This window comes from Ursus americanus, chromosome X, assembly GCF_024610735.1.
Source record: "Ursus americanus isolate L20-20 chromosome X, mUrsAme1.1.p, whole genome shotgun sequence".
Lineage (NCBI taxonomy): Eukaryota > Metazoa > Chordata > Mammalia > Carnivora > Ursidae > Ursus > Ursus americanus.
In genome coordinates, this window is record NC_142164.1 from 54,187,076 (window position 1) to 54,209,451 (window position 22,376).

At 38.0% G+C, this 22,376-nt stretch overlaps 1 protein-coding gene across 2 annotated transcripts in view; it reads left to right on the forward strand.

Moving 5' to 3' along the window:
* Positions 1 to 22,376, forward strand: part of CHM (CHM Rab escort protein) — a 188,931-nt gene that overhangs the window by 33,003 nt on the left and 133,552 nt on the right. The window lies entirely within an intron of this gene.

The window sequence follows — 22,376 nt, forward strand, 5'->3', positions numbered from 1 at the left end:
TATTGGTCTGTAACTCTCCTTTTTGATGGAGTCTTTGGTTTTGGGATCAGGGTAATGCTGGCCTCATAGAGTGAGTTTGGAAGTTTTCCTTCTCTTTCTATTTTTTGAAATAGCTTCAGAAGAATAGGTTTTAGTTCTTCTTTAAATGTTTGGTAGCCGGGGCGCCTGGGTGGCTCAGTCATTAAGCGTCTGCCTTCGGCTCATGGCGTGATCCAAGAGTCCTGGGATTGAGCCCCACATCAGGCTCCTCTGCTGGGAGCCTGCTTCTTCCTCTCCCACTGCCCCTGCTTGTGTTCCCTCACTCACTGGCTGTCTGTATCTCTATCAAATACATAAATAAAAATCTTTAAAAAAAAGAAGCTAATTCTTAAAAAAAAAATAAATGTTTGGTAGAATTCCCTTGGGAAGCCACCTGGCTCAGGACTCTTTGGGAGATTTTTGATTACTGCTTCAATTTCCTTGCTGATTATGGGTCTGTTCACGTTTTTCTTTTCTTTCTGTTTTAGTTTTTGTAGTTTCTAAGTTTCAGTTTTGGTAGTTGATTGTTTCCATGAATGCATCCATTTCTTCAGATTGCCTAATTTGTTGGCATAGAGTTACTCATAACGTGTTCTTAAAATTGTTTGTATTTCCTTGGTGTTGGTCGTGATTGCTCCTCTTTCATTCATGATTTTATTAATTTGGGACTTTCCTCTCTTTGATAAGTCTGGCTGGGGGTTTATTGATCTTACTAATTCTTTCAAAGAACTAGTTTCTAGTTTTGTTGATCTGTTCTTTTGGTTTTTGGTTCATTGATCTCTGTTCTAATCTTTATTTCTCTTCTGCTTGGTTTAGGCTTTATTTGCTATTCTTTCTCCAGCTCCCTTAGGTGTAAGGTTAGCTTGTGTATTTGAGTCTTCTCTAATTTTTTGATAAAGGCTTGTATTGCTATGCACTTCCCTCTTAGAACTGCCTTTGCTGTATCCCAAAGGTTTTGAACAGTTGTGTTTTCATTTTCATTTGTTTCTATGATTTTTAAAAATTCTTTCTTAATTTACTGGTTGACCCATTCATTCTTTAGGAGGATGCTCTTTAACCTCCAAGTGTTTGAGTTCCTTCCAAATTTCCTCTTGTGATTGAGTTCAAGTTTCAAATCATTGTGGTTTAAAAATATGCAGGGAATAATCCCAGTCTTTTGGTACCAGTTGAGACCTGATTTGTGACCCAGTATGTGATATGTTCTGGAGAATGTTCCATGTGCTGTGTACTCAAGAAGAATGTGTATTCTGTTGATTTAGGATGATATGCTCTGTATATATCTGTGAAGTGTATCTGGTCCTCTGTGTCATTCAAAGCCTTTGTTTCCTTTGATCTTCTACTTAGATGATCTGTCCACTGCTGGGAGTGTGGTATTGAATTCCCCTGCTATTATTGTATTATTATCAGTGTGTTTCTTTAATGTGTTTATTCATTAGTTGACATAATTGGCTGCTCCCAAGTTAGCATAAATATTTGTAAATGTTCAATCTTCTTGTTGGATAGACCTTTTAAGTATGGTATATAGTATACTTCATTCCTTACTACAGTCTTTGGTTTACAAGTGAATTTGTCTGATAATGAGAAATGGTAACCTCCCAGCTATGTCAGAACAGCGTGATCTACTTGGTCCTGGGTGTATTTTGGTTTGTTTGTTAGAAGACACTAAATCCAAAATTGTGAAGAACCCAAAAGTTATATATATACAACAATAAAATTTAATATGGTGAATGGAAAACCAAAAATGCAAAATATCTCTATAAAATGTAAATGTAGATGATGAAAGTTAAAAAAGACTTAAAAACAAAGAGTTGATAAAATAAGAAACTCATTGAAAAGGAAAAAATAAATGGAAAACTTTTAACTGAAAGATAATCGAATCGTGAGAAAAAACCTCGAATTCTGTACACTCTTCCCCTAGCACTGGAGTTTTGCAGTCCTGTGTTCCCCGTAAACTTGGTGTTTGCCAGTTGTTCCAGCTGGTCTTCTTGGGGGAGGATCCTGCTGCCTGATTCTCAGGAGTCTTTGCCTGGGCAGAGTTATAATACCCCTTGCCTGGGGGAGTAGGGCTCAGTGTAAGCCGCTTGGGGTTGCTCTATGTGGCTTTTGTTCGCTGAAGGCTTTCCATGCCCTTTTAGAGGATGAAAATAAAAATGGCCTTGTTATGATCTCCAGCCCTGGAGCTGAAAGGTCGAGGCCCCCTCTCTTCAGTAAACCCTCAGGAATAAGCAGTTCTTCTCTTTTGTGTGTGCCAAACTCTGCAGATTCCTGTGGTGCGTGCTGACACAGACCCTCCAGGGAAAGGTGGAGGGTCATTGCCTTTCTGCTCCTTGCAGGGCCCCCACATGGAGAGTGGTCCCCGATGGTGTCTGCACCCCTGCCGCCCCTCCTGGGGGAGGGCGAAGGGTCACTGTCTTTCTGCCCTTGGAAGGGCCCCAAACGAGAGTGGTGTCACGATCGTGCTGCTGTTACTGGTTTATAGCGAACTGAGCTGAGAGCCCCCTTGGGGCTCCCTGACCGTAACTAGTTTTCCCAATTCAGTGCTTGGGAACTCTGCTGGCTCAGGCACCCCCATTCTTTTTATGATCTGGGGATCCTGAGACCACACTGCTCCACATAGGATTCTGCCCTGCTTCACCAGCTGAGCACCTTTCAGGCAGGGACATCTCTCACTGGAGCAGACTTCTAAAGGTTCGATTTTGTGCTTTAGGGCTTTATTACTTTCTGGTAGCTGGCTTACAGAGCCTCCCTCCCCCTCCCTTTTATCTTCTGATATATTCGCCTCAGATTCACTTCTCCTCATCTCCTACCTTGCAAAAAGCAGTCGCTTTTCTATTTGTAGAATTCCAGCAATTCTTTTCTTAGATCTCATGTTGAATTCACAGGTGTTCAGAATGATTTGATAGGTACCTAGCTCAATTCAAGAGACCAGATGGATGAGGTCCCCTACTCTTCCACCATCTTGCCTCCCTTTCCTATGACTTATTTCATTTAGCGTAATACCCTCAAGTTCATCCGTGTGGTCTCAGATGGGAAGAGTTCATTCCTTTTTTATGGCTGAGTAGTATTCCTGTGTGTGTGTGTGTGTGTGTGTGTGTGTGTGTGTATACATATTTGTCCATTCATCTATCAGTGTGTACTTAGGTTTTCTCCATATCCTGGCTTTTGTAAATAATGTTGCAGTTAACATAGGGGTGCATATAAATTTTTGAATTAGTGTTTTCCGTTGAAGAATACCTGGAAGTGGAATTGCTATATCATATGGTGGTTCCATTTTTAATATTTGGAGGAAACTCCATACTGTTTTCCCCTAGAGGCTGCACCAATTAACATTCCTGCCAGCGGTACATGTGGGTTCCCTTTACTTATCTTCACCAACGCTTGTTGTTTCTTGATTTAAATTTTTTAAATTTTACTGTTACTAAAACTTCAATTCCAGTATAGCTAACAAACTGTTTTTAGGTTCAGATGTACAATGTAGTGATTCAAAAATACTGTATATTACTCAGTGCTCATCAAGATAGGTGTACTCTTCATCCCCTTCACCTATTTCACCCCATTCCACCATCTCCCCTCTGGTAGCCATCTGTTTATTAAAGAGTCTGTTTTTTTAAATTTGTCTCTTTTTCTTTGTTCGTTTGTTTTGTTTCTTAAATTCCGCATATGAGTAAAATCATATGATATTTGTCTTTGATTTCACATAGCATTATACTGTCTAGATCCATCCATGTTACAGATGGCAAGATTTCATTCTTTTTTATGGCTAATATTCCATTGGCGATATGTGTGTGTGTGTGTGTGTGTGTATACACACGCACATATATATATATATGCATACATATATATACACACCATACCTTCTTGATTCATTCATGTATATACATGGGCACTTGGTCTGCTTACATAATTTGGCTATTGTAAATAATGCAGTAAACATAGGGTGCGTATATCTTTTCAGATTAGTGTTTTTGTATTCTTTGGGCAAAATATCTAGTAGCGGAATTTCCCGATTATATGGTAATTCTCTTTTAATTTTCTGTGAAACTTTCATGCTATTTTCCACAGTGGCTGAGCCAGTTTGCATTCCCACCAACAGTCCACGAGGGTTCCTTTTTATTCATATCCTTGTCACCACTCGTTTCTTGTGTTTTTGATTTTAGTGATTTTGACAGGTGTGGGTGATACCTCATTGTAGTTTTGATTTGCATTTCCCTGATGATGAGTGATGTTGAGCATCTTCTCATGTGTCTGTTGGCCATTTAGATGTCTTTGGAGAAATGTCTGTTCATGTCTTCTGACCATTTTTTAATTGGGTTAGTTTTTTTTTTTTAAGTTGAGTTGTATAAGTTCTTTATATATTTTGGATACTAACCCTTTATAAGGTCATTTGCAAATATCTTCTCCCATTTTGTAGGTTGCATTTTAGTTTTTATTTCCTTTGCTCCGCAGAAGCTTTTTAGTTTGATGTAGTCCCAATAGTTTATGTTTGCTTTTGTTTCCCTTGCTTGAGGAGACCTATCTACAATGATGTTGCTATAGCTGATGTCAGAGAAATTACTGCCTGTGCTCTCTCCTAGGATTTTTTATGATTTCGGGTCTCACATTTATGTCTTTATTCCATTTTGAGTTTATTTTTGTGTATGGTGTAAGAAAGTGGTCCAGTTTCATTTTTCTTCATGTAGCTGTCCAGTTTTCCCAACACCATTTAAGACTTTTACCCATTCAGTATTCTTACCTTCTTTGTCGAAGATTAATTGACCATATAATTGTGGATTTATTTCTGGATTTTATATTCTGTACCGTTGATTTATGTTTCTGTTATTGTGCTAGTACTGTACTATTTTGATTAGTACAGCTTTGTATTATATCTTGAAACTGTGATTGTAATACCTTCAGTTTTTTTCTTTTTGAAGATTGCTTTGGCTATTCAGTGTCTTTTGTAGTTCCATATAAATTTTAGGTTTATTTGTTCTAGTTCTATGAAAAATGCCATTGGTATTTTGATAGGGATTGCATTAAATGTGTAGATTCCTTTGGGTAGTATGAACATTGTAATGATACTTGTTATTCTGTGAGCATGGAATATCTTTCCATTTGTTTGTATTGTCTTCAATTTCTTTGACCAGTGTTTTATAGTTTTAGAATATAGGTCTTTCACCTTCTTGGTTAAGTCTATTCCTAGGTATTTTATTATTTTTGGTATTATTTTGGTAAACGTGTAGATGGGATTGTTTTCTTCATTTCTGTTCCTGCTGCTTCAGTAGTAGTGTACAGAATGCAATGGATTTCTGTAAATCAACTTTTGTATCCTACAATCTTAACTGAATCCATTTATCAGTTCTAGTAGTTTTTTGGTGGAACCTTTAGGGTTTTCTGTATGTAGTATTATGTCATCTGCAAACAGTGAAAGTTTTACTTGTTATTGATTTGGATGCCTTTATTTCTTTTTGTTGTGGAATTGCAGTGGGTAGGACTTCCCGTACTATGTTAAATAAATGTGGCGTGAGTGGACATCCTTGTCTTGTTCCTGACGTTACGGGGAAAATTTTCAGTTTCATCAGGATGATAACTGTGGGTTTTTCATATATGGCATTTATTATGTTGAAGTATGTTCCCTCTACACCTACTTTTTTGAGGATTTTCATTGTGAATGTAAGTTGTGCTTTGTCAAGTGCTTTTTTTCTGCATCTGCTGAAATGACCATATGGTTTTTGTCATGACTCTTGTTGATGTGTTATATCATGTTGATCGCTTTGTTAATATTGAACCATGCTTATATCATTGGCACCAATCCCATTTGATTGTGATGAATGTTTTTTTTTAATTTTTAATTTATTTATTTTTGATGTAAAGTTTGATGATTCATTAGTTGCGTATAACACCCAGTGCACCATGCAATACGTGCCCTCCTTACTTCCCATCACCATTCTATCCCATTCCCCCAGCCCCCTCCCCTCTGAGGCCCTCAGTTTGTTTCTCAGAGTCCATAGTCTCTCATGCTTCATTCCCGCTTCTGATTACCCCCCCTTTCTTTATCCCTTTCTTCTCCTACCGATCTTCCTAGTTCTTATGTTCCATAGATGAGAGAAACCATATGATAATTGTCTTTCTCTGCCTGACTTATTTCACTTAGCATTATCTCCTCCAATGCCGTGCATGTTGCCGCAAATGTTGAGAAGTCGTTCTTTTTGATAGCTGAGTAATATTCCATTGTATATATGGACCACAGCTACTTAATCCAGTCATCTGTTGAAGGGCATCTCGGCTCCTTCCACGATTTCGCTCTTGTGGACAATGCTGCTATGAACATTGGGGTGCATATGGCCCTTCTCTTTACTACGTCTGTATCTTTGGGGTAAATACCCAGTAGTGCAATGGCTGGGTCATAGGGTAGCTCAATTTTTAAATACTTAAGGGACCTCCACACTGTTTTCCAGAGTGGCTGTACCAACTTGCATTCCCACCAACAATGTAGGAGGGATCCCCTTTCTCCACATCCTCTCCAACAATTGTTGTTTCTTGACTTGTCCACTTTTGCCATTCTAACTGGTGTAAGGTGGTATCTTAGTGTGGTTTTGATTTGAATTTCCCTGATGGCTAATGATGTTGAACATTTGTTCATGTGTCTGTTAGCCATTTGTATGTCTTCATTGGAAAAGTGTCTGTTCATATCTTCTGCCCATTTTATGATTTGTTTGTTTCTTCTGTATTGAGTCTGAGAACTTCTTTGTAGATCTTGGATACCAGTCTTTTATCTGTAGTGTCATTTGCAAATACATTCTCCCATTCCGTGGGCTGCCTCTTAGTTTTTTGGGCTGTTTCCTTGGCTGTGCAGAAGCTTTTTATCTTGATGAAGTCCCACAAGTTCATTTTTTATTGTGTTTCTCTTGCCTTTGGAGATGTGGCATGAAAAACGTTGCTGTGGTCGATGTCGTAGAGGTTGCTGCCTATACTCTCCTCTAGGATTTTGATGGATTCCTGTTTTCGGGATGTTTTTGATCACTGTTTCAATCTCTTCATAATTAATCGGTCTGTTTAAAAAAATCTATTTCTTCCTGTTTCAGTCTTGGTAGTTTATAGGTTTCCAGGAAGGCATACATTTCTTCCAGGTTGTTTAATTTATTGACATAAATCTGTTGATAGAAGTTGCTAATGATCGTTCCTGTTTCATTGGTGTTGGTTGTGACCTCTACCCTTTCATTCATAATTTTATTAATTTGGGTCCTTTCTCTATTCTTTTGAATAAGTCTTGCCAATGGCTTATCGATCTTATTTATTCTTTCAAAGCACCAGCTTCTAGTTCTGTTGATCTGCTCTACTGTGCTCCTGGTTTCTAATTCATTGATCTCTGCTCTAATCTTGATCAACTGCCTTCTCGTGCGTGGGTTAGGCCTGTTCTTCTGTTCCGGTTCCAGCTTCTTGAGGTGGGAATATAAAAACTGCATTTTAGGTTTTTCTATTCTTTTGAGTGAGGCTTGGATGGCTATGTATTTTCCCCTTAGGACTGCCTTTGCAGTGTCCCATAGGTTTTGGACTGATGTGTTTTCATTTTCGTTGGTATCCATAAATTGTTTGATCTCCTTCTGAATTACCTGGTTTACCCGATCATTCTTGAGCAGGATGGTTCTTAGTTTCCAAGTGTTTGAGTTTCTTCCAAATTTTTCCTTGTGATTGAGTTCCAATTTCAAAGCATTGTGGCCTGAGAATATGCACGGCATAATTTCAGTCTTTTGGTATCGGTTGAGACCTGTTTTGTGACCCAGGGTATTGTCTATTCTGGAGAAAGTTCCATGTGCATTCGAAAAGAAGGAGTATTCTGTTGTTCTGGGGTGTAGTGTTCTGTATATATCTATGAGGTCCATCTGGTCTAGTATGTCATTCAAAGCTCTTGTTTCTTCGCTGATTTTCTGCTTAGGTGATTTGTCTATTGCTGATAGTGGAATGTTGAGGTCCCCTACTATTAACGTATTTTTATCTATATGTGTCTTTATTCTGGTTAAGAGTTGGCTTGTGTATCTTGCTGCTCCCCTGTTGGGGGCATAGATATTTTTATAATTCTCATATCCACTTGTTGGATACATCCTTTAAGAATAATATAGTGCCCTTCTGTGTCTCTAACTACAGTCTTTAGTTTAAAATTGAATCTGTTATGACAGTTGCTACCCCAGCTCTGTTTTTAGGTCCATTGACATGAGAAATGATTTTCCATCCCTTCACTTTCAGTTTGGATGTATCTTTAGGTTCAAGATGAGTCTCTTGTAGATAGCAAATTGATGGGTCATGTCTTTTTATCTAGTATGCAACCCTGTGGCATTTTATGGGAGCATTTAGGCCATTCCATTGAGAGTGATTATTGAGAGATATGATTTTAATGATGTCATGTTGCCTGTAAAGTCTTTGTTTCTATAGATTGTAACTTTCTGTTCTGTATCACTCTTGGGGCTTTTTTACTTTTATATAACCCCCCTTAATATTTCCTATAAGGCTGGGTTGGTGGTTACGAATTCCTTCAGTTTCTCCCAGTCCTGGAAGGTGCTTATGTCTCCATCAATTCTGAATGACAGCCTTGCTGGATAAAGGATCCTTGGCAGCATGTTTTTCTCGGATAGAACTTTAAAAATATCCTGCCAACCCTTCCTCTCATTCCAGGTCTGTGTAGACAGGTCTGACATTATTCTGACATTTTTGCCTGTGAGTGTGAGAAATGTCTTCGCCCTGGCTGCTTTCAATACTGTATCTTTGGTTCTAATATTTGCGAATTGTACTATGACGTGACGTGGCGTAGGTTTGTCTTTGTTGAGCTTGGGAGGGGTCCTCTCTGCCTCTTGGACATGAATGCTTTTTTCCTTTGCTAGATTAGGGAAGTTTTCAGCTACAGGGAAGTTTTCAGCTACAATTTGTCCAAATATCTCTTCTAGACCTCTCTCTTTCTCCACCCCCTCAGGGATGCAGATGATTACTGACTCATTGAAACATTCCAATATCAGAATCTCCTTAATCTGCATTCTTGAGATTGGATTTTTCTGAGCCATGTTTGTCTTTTAGCTTTCTCTTCCACTATCCCATCCTCCAATTCAGTAATTCCTTCTTCGGCCTCATTTACCCTGGGCATCAGAGCATTTAGTTTTGACTGCATTTCATCCCGTAGCATTTTTAATTTCTGCCAGATTCGCTCTCATTTCTGCCCTTAGAGATTCTATATTCTCGTTAATATTTTCGTTAATATTTTTTTCAAGTCTACACATCATCTTGACCATTGTTACTTTGAACTCTATTTCTGATAATTCGGTTATATCCATATCCATCAGTTCTGTAGCAGAGGCCACAGGCTCATCTTTTCTTTGCTGGGGGGGATTTCTCCTCCTCGTCATTCTGATGAGGAGAGGTTGCGTGGTTGCCCAGAGCCCAAATTATTGACCAGGACCCAGGCAATGTGCTCTTGTTTTATAGGGACCTTAGGGATGTGGGCTTCTTGATTTTTCAGCCTGCCCCCTTGGGGGAGGAGCCTGCTGCGCTGATATTCAGGCAACCCTGTTTGGGTAGAGGTGCCCTGTCCCCTGCGAGGGGGGGATGGGGATTTGCACAATGTGAGCTATTATTTCCGGGCTTTTGTTCTCTGGCGGTTTTCCCTGGCCTTTTTCTGTGACTCTACTGAGAGTCAGAGCAACATTGGCTGTATTCTAGCCTCTGACTCGGAACAGAGAGATCACAGTCCGCTCTCCACTGAGCTCTCTTGGCCGCTTTAACTCTTTTTCTGTTGGTGCTGTCAAAATCCCTGCAGCTTCCCGGTTGTGCGCCCCATAGCCGGTGTCCCAGCCCTCACTTCCTGGGCCCGCAGGTCTGTCCTTTGTGTTTCTAACACCGCCAGCCACCCCCAGTTCCCGCGAACGCTCCTGAGCTCCCTGTTTCAGTGTAGTTCGCCCGTTCTCCATTGCGCTGGTTTTCAGTCTAGTCGTGCACACGCTCCTGAGCTCCGGGATTTAGGCTGTTCCAGTGAGCACTCCGGAGCTCTAGTTTTCGGTCTGGTTGTGCGAGTGCTCCTCAGCTCCCGGTTTCAGTCTATTTCAAGTGTGTGCTCCGGAGCTCTGGTTTTTAGTTCGGACGCGCGTGCTCCTGAGGTCCTGGTTTTAGTCCAGTTCCAGTGAGCGCTCTTGAGCTCAAGTTTTCAGTTTGGACGTGCACGCGTTCCCGGGCTCATGGTCTCAGTCTGCTCTTTGGCGGGTGCTGGTCCGCGAGTCCAGCCCGCTCCCCAGTGCAGGTGACTACTGCTTCCTGGTGCCCAAGAGCCGAGGCTCCCTCCCCCTTCCGTTTATCTTCCGATATCTCTCTGTGGATTCATGGCTCCCTGCTTCCTACCTCAATATTCAGTGCTGGAGATACTCATTTGTAGAGATCCAGACGTATCTTTCTGCTTCTCAGGCTCATTCCGTGGGTTTTCAGGGTGGTCTGGTATATATCCAGCTCGACTCGGGACCAGCTGAAAAAGGGTACCCCTACTCCTCCGCCATCTTTTTCCCTCTCCTGGAAATCACCTGTTTTTTATCCATTCATCTGTCGATGGACGTTTGGGCTCTTTCCATATTTTGGATATTGTGGACATTGCTGCTATAAATATTGAGGTGCATGTGCCCCTTCGAATCACTATGTTTGTATCCTTTGGCTAAATACATTGTAGTGCAATTGGTGTGTTGTAGTTTAGCTCTAGTTTTACGTTTTGAAGAACCTCCATACTGTCTTACAGAGTGGCTGTACCATTTTGTATTCCCTCCAGTGTTATAAGAGGGTTTCCTTTCTCCACATCTTCTCCAACATCTGCTTTTTCTTGAGTTGTTAATTTTAGACATTCTTACTGGCATGGGTGGTGTCTCATTGTGGTTTTGATAGTATTTCCCTGATACTGAGTGATGTGCATTTTTTCATGTGTCTTTTGGCCATTTGTATGTCGTCTTTGGAGAAATGTCTATTCATGTCTTCTGCCCGTTTTTTAAACTGGGCTATTTGTCTTGTAGGTGTTGAGTTTTATAAGTTCTTTATATATTTTGGTTACTAACCCTTTATTGGATAGGTCATTTGCAATATCTTCTCCCATTCTCTTGGTTGCCTTTTAGTTTTGTTAACTGTTTCCTTTGCTGTGCAAAAGCTTTTTATCTTGATGAAGTCCCAATAGTTCATTTTTACTATTGTTTCCCTTTCCTTTGAAGACTTGTGTAGCAAGAAATTACTGTGGCTGAGTTGAAAGAGGTTGATGCCTATGTTCTCCTCTAGGATTTTGATGGATTCCTGTCTCACAATTAGGTCTTTCATGCATTTTGTGTTTGTTTTTGTGTATGGTGTATGAAAGTGGTCCAGTTTCTTTCTTCTGCACCTGGCTGTCCAGTTTTCTCAGCAACATTTTTGGAAGAGACTGTCTTTTTTCCGTTGGATATTCTTTCTTGCTTTGTCAAAGATTAGTTGACCATAGAGTTGAGGGTCCATTTCTGGGTTCTCTATTATGTTCCATTGATCTGTGTGTCTGTTTTTGTGCCAGTACCATACTTTCTTGAGGATTACAGCTTGGTGACACTGCTTGAAATCTGAATTGTGATGCCACCAGCTTTGGTTTTCCTTTTCAACATCCCCTTGGCTATTTGGGGTCTTTTCTGGTTCCATATGAATTTTAGGATTGTTCCTGGTCTGTGAAAAATGTCAATGGTATTTTGATAGGGATTGCACTGAATAGGTAGATTGCTTCGCGTTACATAGGCATTTTTTTTGAGGGATAAAATATCAATTTTTTTCATTTCTTTTTTTTAATATTTTTAATTTTTTAGTAATATTTTTTATTATATTATGTTAGTCACCATACAGTACAGCCCCAGTTTTTGATGTAAAATTCCATGATTCATTATTTGCGTATAACACCCAGTGCACCATGCAATACGTGCCCTCCTTAATATCCATCACCAGCCTATCCCATTCCCCCACCCCCCTCCCCTCTGAAGCCCTCAGTTTGTTTCCCAGAGTCCATAGTCTCTCATGGTTCATTCCCCCTTCTGTTTACCCCCCCATCATTCTTCCCTTTCTTCTCCTACCGATCTTCCTACTTCTTATGTTCCATAAATGAGTGAAACCATATGATAATTGTCTTTCTCTGCTTGACTTATTTCGCTTTGCATTATCTCCTCCAGTCCTGTCCATGTTGCAGCAAATGTTGAGAAATCGTTCTTTTTGATGGCTGAGTAATACTTCATTGTATATATGGAGCACATCTTGTTAATCATGGACATTTTAACAATATTTGTTCTTCCAATCCATGAGCATGGAATGTTTTTCCATTTCTTTGTGTCTTCCTCAATATCTTTCATAAGTGTTCTTTTTTTAAAATAATTTTTGTTATATTAGTCACCATACGGTACATCCCCAGTTTTTGATGCGATGTTCCATGATTCAGTATTTGCATATAGCACCCAGTGTGTTCTATAGTATTTAGATTACAGATCCTTTACCTTTTTGGTTAGGCGTATTCGTAGGTATCTTAAGGTTTTTGGTGCAGTTATAAATGGGATTGATTGCTTGATTTCTCTTTCTTCTACCTCTCAGTGTATTCATTTTTAAAGATCTTATTATTTTTTTTTAGTAATTTCTACACCCAGCATGGGGTTTGAACCCACAACCCTGTGATCAGTAGTTGCATGGTCCACCAACTGAGCCAATTAGGTGCCCCATGTCTCAGTGTATTTTTTGACTTCCTCATTGACCCATTGGTTGTTCAGTAGTATGTTGTTCAATCTCCATATATTCGTGCATTTTTTCCAGGTTTCTTCTTGTAATTGATTTCTAGTTTCATATCATTGTTGCTGGAAAAGATGTTTGATACAATTTCAGTCTTCTTAAATTGTTAAGACTTGTTTTGTGGCTTAACATATGATCTGTTTTGGAGAACATTCCACATGCACTTGAGAAGAATGTGTATTCTGCTTTGGGAATGAATGAATGTTCTGTATATATCAATTACATTAACCTGGTCTAATGTGTCAGTCAAGGCCACTGTTTCCTTATTGATTTTCTGTGTGATCTATCCATTGATGTATGTGGGGTGTTAGTACCTCATTATTATTGTATTGTTGCCATTTTTTCCTTTAGGTCTACTAATATTTGCTTTATATATTTTGGTGCTCCTATGTTGGGTGCATATATAATTATGAATGTTATATCTTCTTACTAGATTGTCACCTCTGTCATTATGTGGTGTCCCTCTTGGTCTTTTATTACATTCTTTTAGTCTATTTTGTGTGATATAAGTATAGCTGTAGCAGCTTTTTGTTTCCATTTGCGTGGAATATACTTTTTCAATTCACTTCCAGTGTTTGTCCTACAAGAAGTGAGTTTCTTGTAGGCAGCATATAGATGGTCATGTGTTTTGTTTTGTTGGTTTTTTTAAAAAGATTTTATTTATTTATTTGAGACAGTGGAGAGAGCATGAAGGAGGCAGAGGGAGTGGGAGAAGCAGACTCCCTGCTGAGCATGGAGCCCGATGCAGGGCTCGATCCTAGGACCCTGAGATCATGACTTGAGCCAAAGGCAGATGCCTAACTGACTGAGCCACCCAGGTGCCCCCAGATGGTGGTGTGTTTTTATCCATTCAGCCACTCTGTGTCTTTTGTTAGGAGAATTTAATCCATTTGTCTTTAAAGTAATTACTGATTAGTAAGTACTTATTGCTTACTAGCATGTACATATTGAGAAGCACTGGACTTGTGAGACCCCTCTCTGTTGTGTGCCCCAGTACCACGGTAGAGTTTTGGCAAGATTGTGTCTCTGCCTCTCCTGCCATCTGGTTTTGGTTTTTTAATTCTTTGTTGTGGAGAAGCAGCTTATCTAGTTTTCAAGTATATTTCATAGCAGCATTGCCCATAATAGCTAAATTGTGGAAGGAGCCGAGATGCCCTTCAACAGACGAATGGATAAAGGAGATGTGGTCCATATATACAATGGAATATTACTCAGCCATCAGAAGGAACGATTACCCAACATTAGCAGCAACATGGACGGGACTGGAAGAGATTATGCTAAGTGAAATAAGTCAAGCAGAGAAAGACAGTTATCATACGGTTTCACTCTTTTATGGTACATAAGAAATAGCAAGGAGATCTGTAGGAGAAGGAAGGGAAGAATGAAGGGGGGTAAACAGAAGGGGGAATGAACCACGAGAGACTATGGATTCTGGGAAACAAACTGAGGGCTTCAGAGGGGAGGGGGGTGGGGGACTGGCATAGGCCAGTGATGGGTATTAAGGAGGGCACGTATTGCATGGAGCACTGGGTGTTATACGCAAATAATGAGTCATGGAACACTAACATAACATAATAAAAAATATAAAAATATATATATATTTCAGAGGGAAATCATCCATATGTAGTTGTAGGTTTGGTGTGTCCATGGGAAGAGGTGAATTGAGGATTTTCCTGTGTTACCATCTTGCAGAAGTCCTCTACCTTCTATTATTTAGATAAAGAAAACAGTGGTCTCATGTAGGGGTGAGAAAAATATATATGAAATATTAAAGAATAAGTGTTGCCCTGGTTTTCTCCTTTCCATATTCTCCCACTTTAAAGAGATATCATTATGTCTGCGACACTAATTTATGAGTGAAAGTAATTTTAATTTGCTTAACCTAATCTAGCATTTAGCATGTTGTTTGCTATTTGAGATGAAGTCATATAATAATAATAGTTTCTGTTTATAGAATATTTGCTTGGTACTGTGTTTGGTAGTCTACAGATATTAAGTTATTTAATTCTTATATTTCTCTAAACTGTAATTTTAGAGAAATTTTTCTGAAATATACTTCTCTAAAAGAAGTGTAATGTTTCCCCTTTTGCAGATGAGGAAACAAATTAAGAGAATTGAAATAACTTGCCCAGTGTCACATGTCTATTAGGGGAAGAGCCGGGATTTAAACCCAGGTCCTTTTGACAGCAGATCCTATGCTCTTTGTCCAAGAAAAGCCGTAGGGTTGGAAAACAGACACAAACACTCGATTTGAGGGTCAAGAGACCTGATTCACGTTGTGACTCTGTCAGTGATTAGTTATGTGATTTAAGTTGTTTTCCTCAAGTCTAAAATGTGGCTAGTGTATGACTTACCTTGAAGAGTCACTGCAAGAGCCCAGTAGGATACATGGCGTGGGTAAAAGATAAAAAATTTGTCTTTTCATCATGTAGAGATTAAAGTTAATCAGGGATATTTAATAAACGGAGTTGTCCAGTTAGCTGATGTATTTCCAGCCCCAAATAGCTGTGAGTCTGGAGTTTACCAGAGGTGCTCAGATTGGAGATAGTAATTTGTAAGTCATCAGCAGAGAAGTGATAATTGAGTCAGTAAGAATAGATGAGATCACAGAGAAAAACAAGAATTTAGGGCAATCTGTGTATATTACTTATCTACCTGGTTTGGTTGTCCAAAAATGGATTTGAGTGGGTGGCCTAGTGTCAATGACTAATAACTGTCAACATAGGAGGCTCTCTGTCCAACCCTAATTAATGGGGACTCAGCCTGTAGTATTTCATTCTGGGAGACTGATCCGACTGTCAAAGCAACTTAATGTAACCTCATGGGATGCTTTTAAAACCGAGTAAGGGCCTGATCTTCCTCTCTAACATTAGAATTGCATCTGCATAGTCTACCAAGGAGGCCCACATACCTTTATCTTGGAACGAGTGGATTGTGAAAGGAACTTGGCTTTCTTGTGTATCAGGTATGTGGAGGTTTTAGTAAAGGAGAATTTGTGTGGGGAGTAAATCCGATATATTCCCTGGTCTGTTCTGTTAACCAGGAAGGTAGAAACATGTCTTGATTCTTAATAGTAGTCCAATCAGATTTAAATGGAATAAGTTCTCTTAATGTGCATGGTATATTTGTACTCTTTAATAGCTGGTAAGTCAATAGTAGTAGACATACCACACTGTTATTTTCCTGTTTTTATCATATACATAAAGGTATTTGAACACATTAAAGTTGAGAAATGCAAAAAAAAAAAAAAAAGGTTGTATTTTAGGTCCTAGAAATGAATAGTCCCTCCAGCTCTGGCATTAGAGTAGATGTAGTCATGAAATTATTTTCTCATTTTCATTATCCAGATGAATTGGAGAAGCAAAACAAAAATTAGACATCGTTCTAATATCTGTAAACAGATTCCATTGCCTTTACTGATAGTAAGTTAGATTCTGGGATTTGTGTTATATGCTTATGTTTATAATTTTAAATATTACAGTGTTGTAGATTATAGAAGACAGTCTTTATAGTGGAAAGAGCTTGGACTTTGGGGTCTGATATGCCCTTGGTTTAAATCCAGGCCATTTCCTAGCTGAGTGAGTTAAATAAACAAGATAGTCAACCTCTTGGTTGTTGTTGTTGTTGTTTTTTCCTAATTGTAAAATGGGGATACTTTTAGCACCAATCTCTCGGGATTCTTGTGAACAGTGAATGGAAAATGGCAAGCTCTATCATATATATTATCCTATTTTTCTCCTTCACCTTAATATGAATTAAGGCAGCATTTCTCAAAATATGTTTTGTTGAACCCCCCAGTCCCTTCAAATGCTTTTTAAGAAAAATGCTCATTGGTCAACTAAATTTTTTCCTCTTGGTGAGAACAGACATGGCACTAAGAATTTAATAAAAAGGCTTTAATTAATAGGTTTAATACTCAGTCTTCTCATACAACTCATAACGGTGCTGAGAAGCTCTGTCATAAAGCATTTTTTTGGTGGTTTAACTTTTAAAAACCTAGTGTTTTCTAAATTTATTTTGTCATTGTACCTTTTTTTTCCTTGGAACACCTATTAATAGTCCATGTTATTAGTGGGATACATTTGGGAAAGGTGAATTTAGTAATCAGGTCCAGGTGACATTTTTTTTTTTAATTTGAGTATAGTTGAAACACAATGTTAAATTAGTTTCAGGCATACAACTTAGGGATTTGACAAGCTTATGCATTATGCTGTGTTTACCACAAGTATTTGATATCTAAGTGTTTGGCTTCATTGAACTGTAGGTACATTATGATATCCTATGGACGAAATAATGCTAGCCAGGTTAGAATTTAGGATTATGTTCCAATGGATAGGATTAGGATTTAGGAGAACTGAATTTTAACTGCAGTTCTACTGTTTGTAGTTGTGTGGCTCTGAGCTAGTGACTTAATTTCTACATAGACAACAGCAGTGTCTTCATCTGTAAAATACCTTACCTACTTCACAAGATTGCTGGAAAAGTCCATGAGAAAATAGTTGTAAAAACAGTTTTAAAAACAAAACATTAAAAATGCTGTCAGTGGAAGGGGTGGAATTACTACTATATAAGGAAATGGAATTGTAGGAGCAGTGAATATAGAATAGGGGAGGCCTAGAGATTGATCTGTGCTGCTTCCTTTTTTAACTCCTTTGTTCTTTAATAATTAAAAGAATTCTCAGATCTATGTGCCTGAATGTTCGTAGCTCTGTCTTTTGTCCATGTTCTTGTACTTGCTTACGGAAGCCATTTCCCACTAAGGATGTAGTTTAGCATCATGTAGCTATGGGTGTTGCTGAATATTCAACACTGAATTATAATTATGACATACAATGGAAAAGAAGATTGTTAGGATTTAATAAATAGGCTCTAATTAATAGGTTTAATACTCAGCCTTCTCATATAGCTCAACTTTCTTTATGTCTACTAGCAGACATGAAGCAAAATGATGTTGCTTTAATATTAAATACTGTGTAAAGGATGAGCAATCTCTTGCTATTTTTTTTAAAGATTTTATTTATTTATTTGACAGAGCAAGAGAGGGAACACAAGCAGGGGGAGTGGGAGAGGGAGAAGCAGGCTTCCTGCTGAGCAGAGAGCCCGATGTGGGGCTCGATTCGATGTGGGGCTCGATCCCAGGACCCCCGGGATCATGGCCTGAGCTGAAGGCAGACGCTTAATGACTGAGCCATCCAGGCGCCCCTCTTGTTATTGTTTTAAAACTATTTTTTTCTGTTGTTTTATTGGTTGGTGTTAATGGAGATAATTGTGTAACCATTTCCTTTCTGTGTCTGGAAAAACTTAGGTAGTATTTTAAGTAAGCTTTGTAAAACTTCAGAAATATTAAAATCATGTTTTCTACAGTTTTAAGGTCAACATTTCACACCGTGGAGAGCTATACCTTAGTATTGTGATTATTGGGATTTTTTTATCTTTGAAAATAAAAATGTCCATTTGTGATCTTTACTATTTTATAGGTCACTTAACTGTCACGAGACTTCAGAGGACTAGGTCACTTAACTGTCACGAGACTTCAGAGGACTTTAGACATTCGTTTTTATTTTATTTTTTTTAAGGATTTCCTTATCTGAGAGAGAGCAGGCATATGTGAATGGTGGGGAGGGGCACAGAGGGAGGGAGACAAGCAGACTTCCCTGCCAAGCACGGAGCCAGATTTGGGGCTCGATTCCAGGACCCTGAGATCACGAACTGAGCCAAAATCAAGAGCCAGCCGCTTAACCGACTGAGCCACCCAGGCACCCTAGACATGAGTTTTATATTTGCTGTTTAAATACGATGAATAGTCTTTTTATAGTTCTACAAAGAGACTCTAGTTTTAAGGAAGTCTTTCACCATATAAAATAGCGTTCCCTGGCATTAGAGATAAACATCATCCTTTATCATAAACTTCTTTTTCCTTTATTTGATGTACAGAGGCAGTCGTGACACAAAATTGGCAGAAAATGTTCCATTCCCCTTTTTTCTCACTTTTGTTTTCTGTCAGGAAGTTCTCACTTTGTCCTTAAAATAAATTGTGTCTATGGGGTTTTAAAAACAAAACCAGTAACCTAGCTTTGTTATTCCCTGCAGAAATACTTTTAAAGAGAGTAGAAATAGTATTTTATAAATTGAATTTGAATGTCAGAATTCTGAAGCTGTGTTCTTAAAGATAAAGTTTAAGAAAATATTTGGTAGACTTTAATTTTTACTATTTCATTGCAATAATATTCCTAGAGAGCATATTAAAATGTTACATTGATTTTTTTCATTTTCTTTTTGCCATATTGATTTTGATACCTAAAGTCTTTTGCTTTCTCATGAAGGGGTATTATAAACCATACTTAGAACTATACAAATATCGAAAGGAACTTAGTAAATCTGTGTTGGTTTTCTAGTGAGTTTATTAATAATTATGTTACACTCTTTGGTCAGAAAGACCACAGTAATGAAAACCATGTTTCACCTTTTATATACATTGGAGAGATCACCAGATGCTAATGTTAAGAACACATCAACAGGAAAAGTTGAAAATGTGAGCTGCACGGAAAAGTACTAGAACCAGTTGGCTCTCAAAAACCATGACCAAATATAGGGGGAAAAGGAATTTGACCGTGAACTGACTTTAGGTCATTTAATAATGGAAAGAAACAGCAAGGTGACTTTCTTTTAGACTATCTGTAAGCTTTTGATAATAGAAAATACTGTGTAAATTGGCACATATTGGTCCATGTTTGAAAACTCAGGTTACTTTTGTTTTTCTAACAATTTATTATAATTTTCAGACAAAAAAGTTGAAAAAATTGTACTATGAGCATGTATCACTACCTAGATTCTACTGTTAACATTTTGCTGTATTTGCTTTATTACATAACTGCCCATGTATTCATTTTTCTTTCCATTTATTATTCCATCTTATTCTTTTGTATGTTTCAAAGTAAGTTGTACACAATCAAGTACCTTCAGTCTAGAACACTTCAGCATTCATATTATTCTAGAGTTCAATATTTATGGTTTTTTTTTTTTTTTTAGAATTTTAAGTGTACCATTTTGAAGTTTTGGGAAATGCATACACTTGTGTAACTAAGAATCTTACTGAGATAAAATAATACTGTCTTTGCTCTAGAAAGTTCTCTTATGTCCCATCCAAGTCAAGTCCTGCCCTTATTCCCACCCAGTCACTCTCGGGATATTTTTTATTATAATTAATTTAACTTGTTCTAGAATGTCATATAGATGGAATCATTCAGAATGTACTCTTTTTTGGGTAAGAGCTTCTTTCACTTAGCTTTGAGATTAATCTGTGTTGTTACCAGTATTCATTTTCATTGGTGAATAGTATCAATCCTATAGCTATACTTCAGTTATTTATCCATTTGCCTATTGATGGATATTTGAATTCTGATCAGTTTGGAGCTATTAAGTAATAAAGCTACTATGAAAAAGCTTGTACAAGTATTTTGTGAACACATACTTTCCTGGTTTGTAAATACCTAGGAATGGAATTACTGGGTCGTAGGGTAGTTACATGTTTAGCTTTTTTCTGAAGCTACCAGACAGTTTTCCAAGTGTTTGTACCATTTTACACTCCCACCAAAATGTTTGAGTGTTCTGGCCATCCACACCAACACGTGGTATTGTCAGCCTTTTAAATTTTAACTCTTCTGGTGGATGTGTAGTGCTATTTCATTATGTTCATTTTTAATGCTTATTTTAATATGTACTTATTTCCCATCCAAGTACTAATCTGGCCCGACCCTGCTTAGCTTCCAGGATCACATGAGATGGCATGTTCAGAATGGTATGGCTGTAGACTAATGTGTACTTATCTAATGACTAGTTAGGTTGAGTACCTTTTTATGTGCTCATTAACCACATCTATCTTCCTTTGTGAAATGTCTGTTCAAGCCCTTTGCCCATTTAAAAATTTGAATATTTGTCATATTAAGTTGAAAAATATCTTTATATATCCTGGATACCAGTCTTTTGTCATATATGTTTTATGACTATTTTCTTCTAGTTTGTGGCTAGCCCATTCACTTTTAAAATGATGTATTTAGTGTAGAACTTTTTCATTTTGATGAATTCCACTTTATCAGTAGTTTTATTGCTTTCTGTGTGTTATCTAAGAAACCTTTGTCTACCCTAGTGTCAGATTTCTAATGTATATTTATTACTTATAAATTGGTATATCCAGTAAATTTACTTCAATCTTAAAACTTTTACCCAATAGTCAGAGTTTCTTATTTATGACCTTATGGTGGTTTAAAAGAAGTATAAATATCTTAACAAAAAATATGAAGACAGTTGTTTTATTTTTTTAACACCCAGGATATTTTCTAGTTTTGTTGAGTATTTAGAGGGTGGGAAGGGATGGCAGAAGTGTATTATTCTCAGGCAAGGGAAAAGAGGGTATAAATTTCTATGGGAAAGACCACTAGTTCTAACACCCCTCTCTCTTTACTCCTCCCTCTTCTCTATACTGGCTGTTGCCCACCTTCTCCTTCCACTGCTCTCTATGACCCAAGGGATCATAGCTTCCAGGTCTCCTGATCCCAACATGTTAGCAAAGGTGGCCATCTAGAATTGTTAATATAGCTGAAATTCTATCTAAATTTTAAAGCTCGTTAGAGATTCTGAATGGTGTATGAATTTGCATTATCTCTGAGAGAACTATCAGATTATAAGTGAAGCAGTGATCTGTATGAATAGACCTATTTTCATAGATATTCAGTTTAACCATTTTCTGTATTAGAGCAAAAACAGTGATTATTGGTAAAATACTTGGGCCTAAAGTCTGACTGTTTGCAGGCCTGTTTCAACATTTGATTGAGGAGAAATATATCAGAATATTGAGAGGATCTCCAGTAGCATTATGGATGAGTAATTTAGGGTATTATATTAAAGGTTTTAGTTTTCATCTCATTTTAGAAAGATCTTTTATAGATTTCATTAGAGTAAAATACAAAGGCAAAAATGAAAACAAAAAACCAAGAATCTGTCCCACCCCATAACCAGAGTGGATGTTGTAGGTGGGACTGAGTGTACTTTGGGGCTCATCATACAAAGAATCAATAAACATGAAGAGTTTTGCAAGAACTGGGAAGCCCCAGTACAGATATGTAGTACAGAATTAGAGAATTCTGGTTGCCACAAATCTCCTACTTAAGGAAGTTAATCAGAACTCTGATGTCTACAGGGCTTACCTGATCCTAATTAGGAGACCTCTGAGTTTTTTAAAGCAGAATGATGATCTTCACAGGACTATGGAATGAAGAATAGTTCACCCATTTATCAGCGGGAATATTATTCTTGCTTTACTTATCACAAAAGTGAATAACTGTGTCCCAGGACACAGTTTAGTTTTGGTTCTAAAGGCTGAGAATAACACAGGGCCACTAGCTCTAGAGTAGCCATTTGTGTGTGGGGGTGTGTATATTGGCATGAGTTATGGGTTTGTTGGTGGTGGTGACAGTGGCTATTTAATTATTTATAGAAAGCAGTTTTTTCCCTTGGCTTTCCTTGAGATCTGCCAAGGTTTTCTCCCCATCTTTTTTTTTTTTTTTTTGTAACCCAGGAGTCAAATTTTGTTC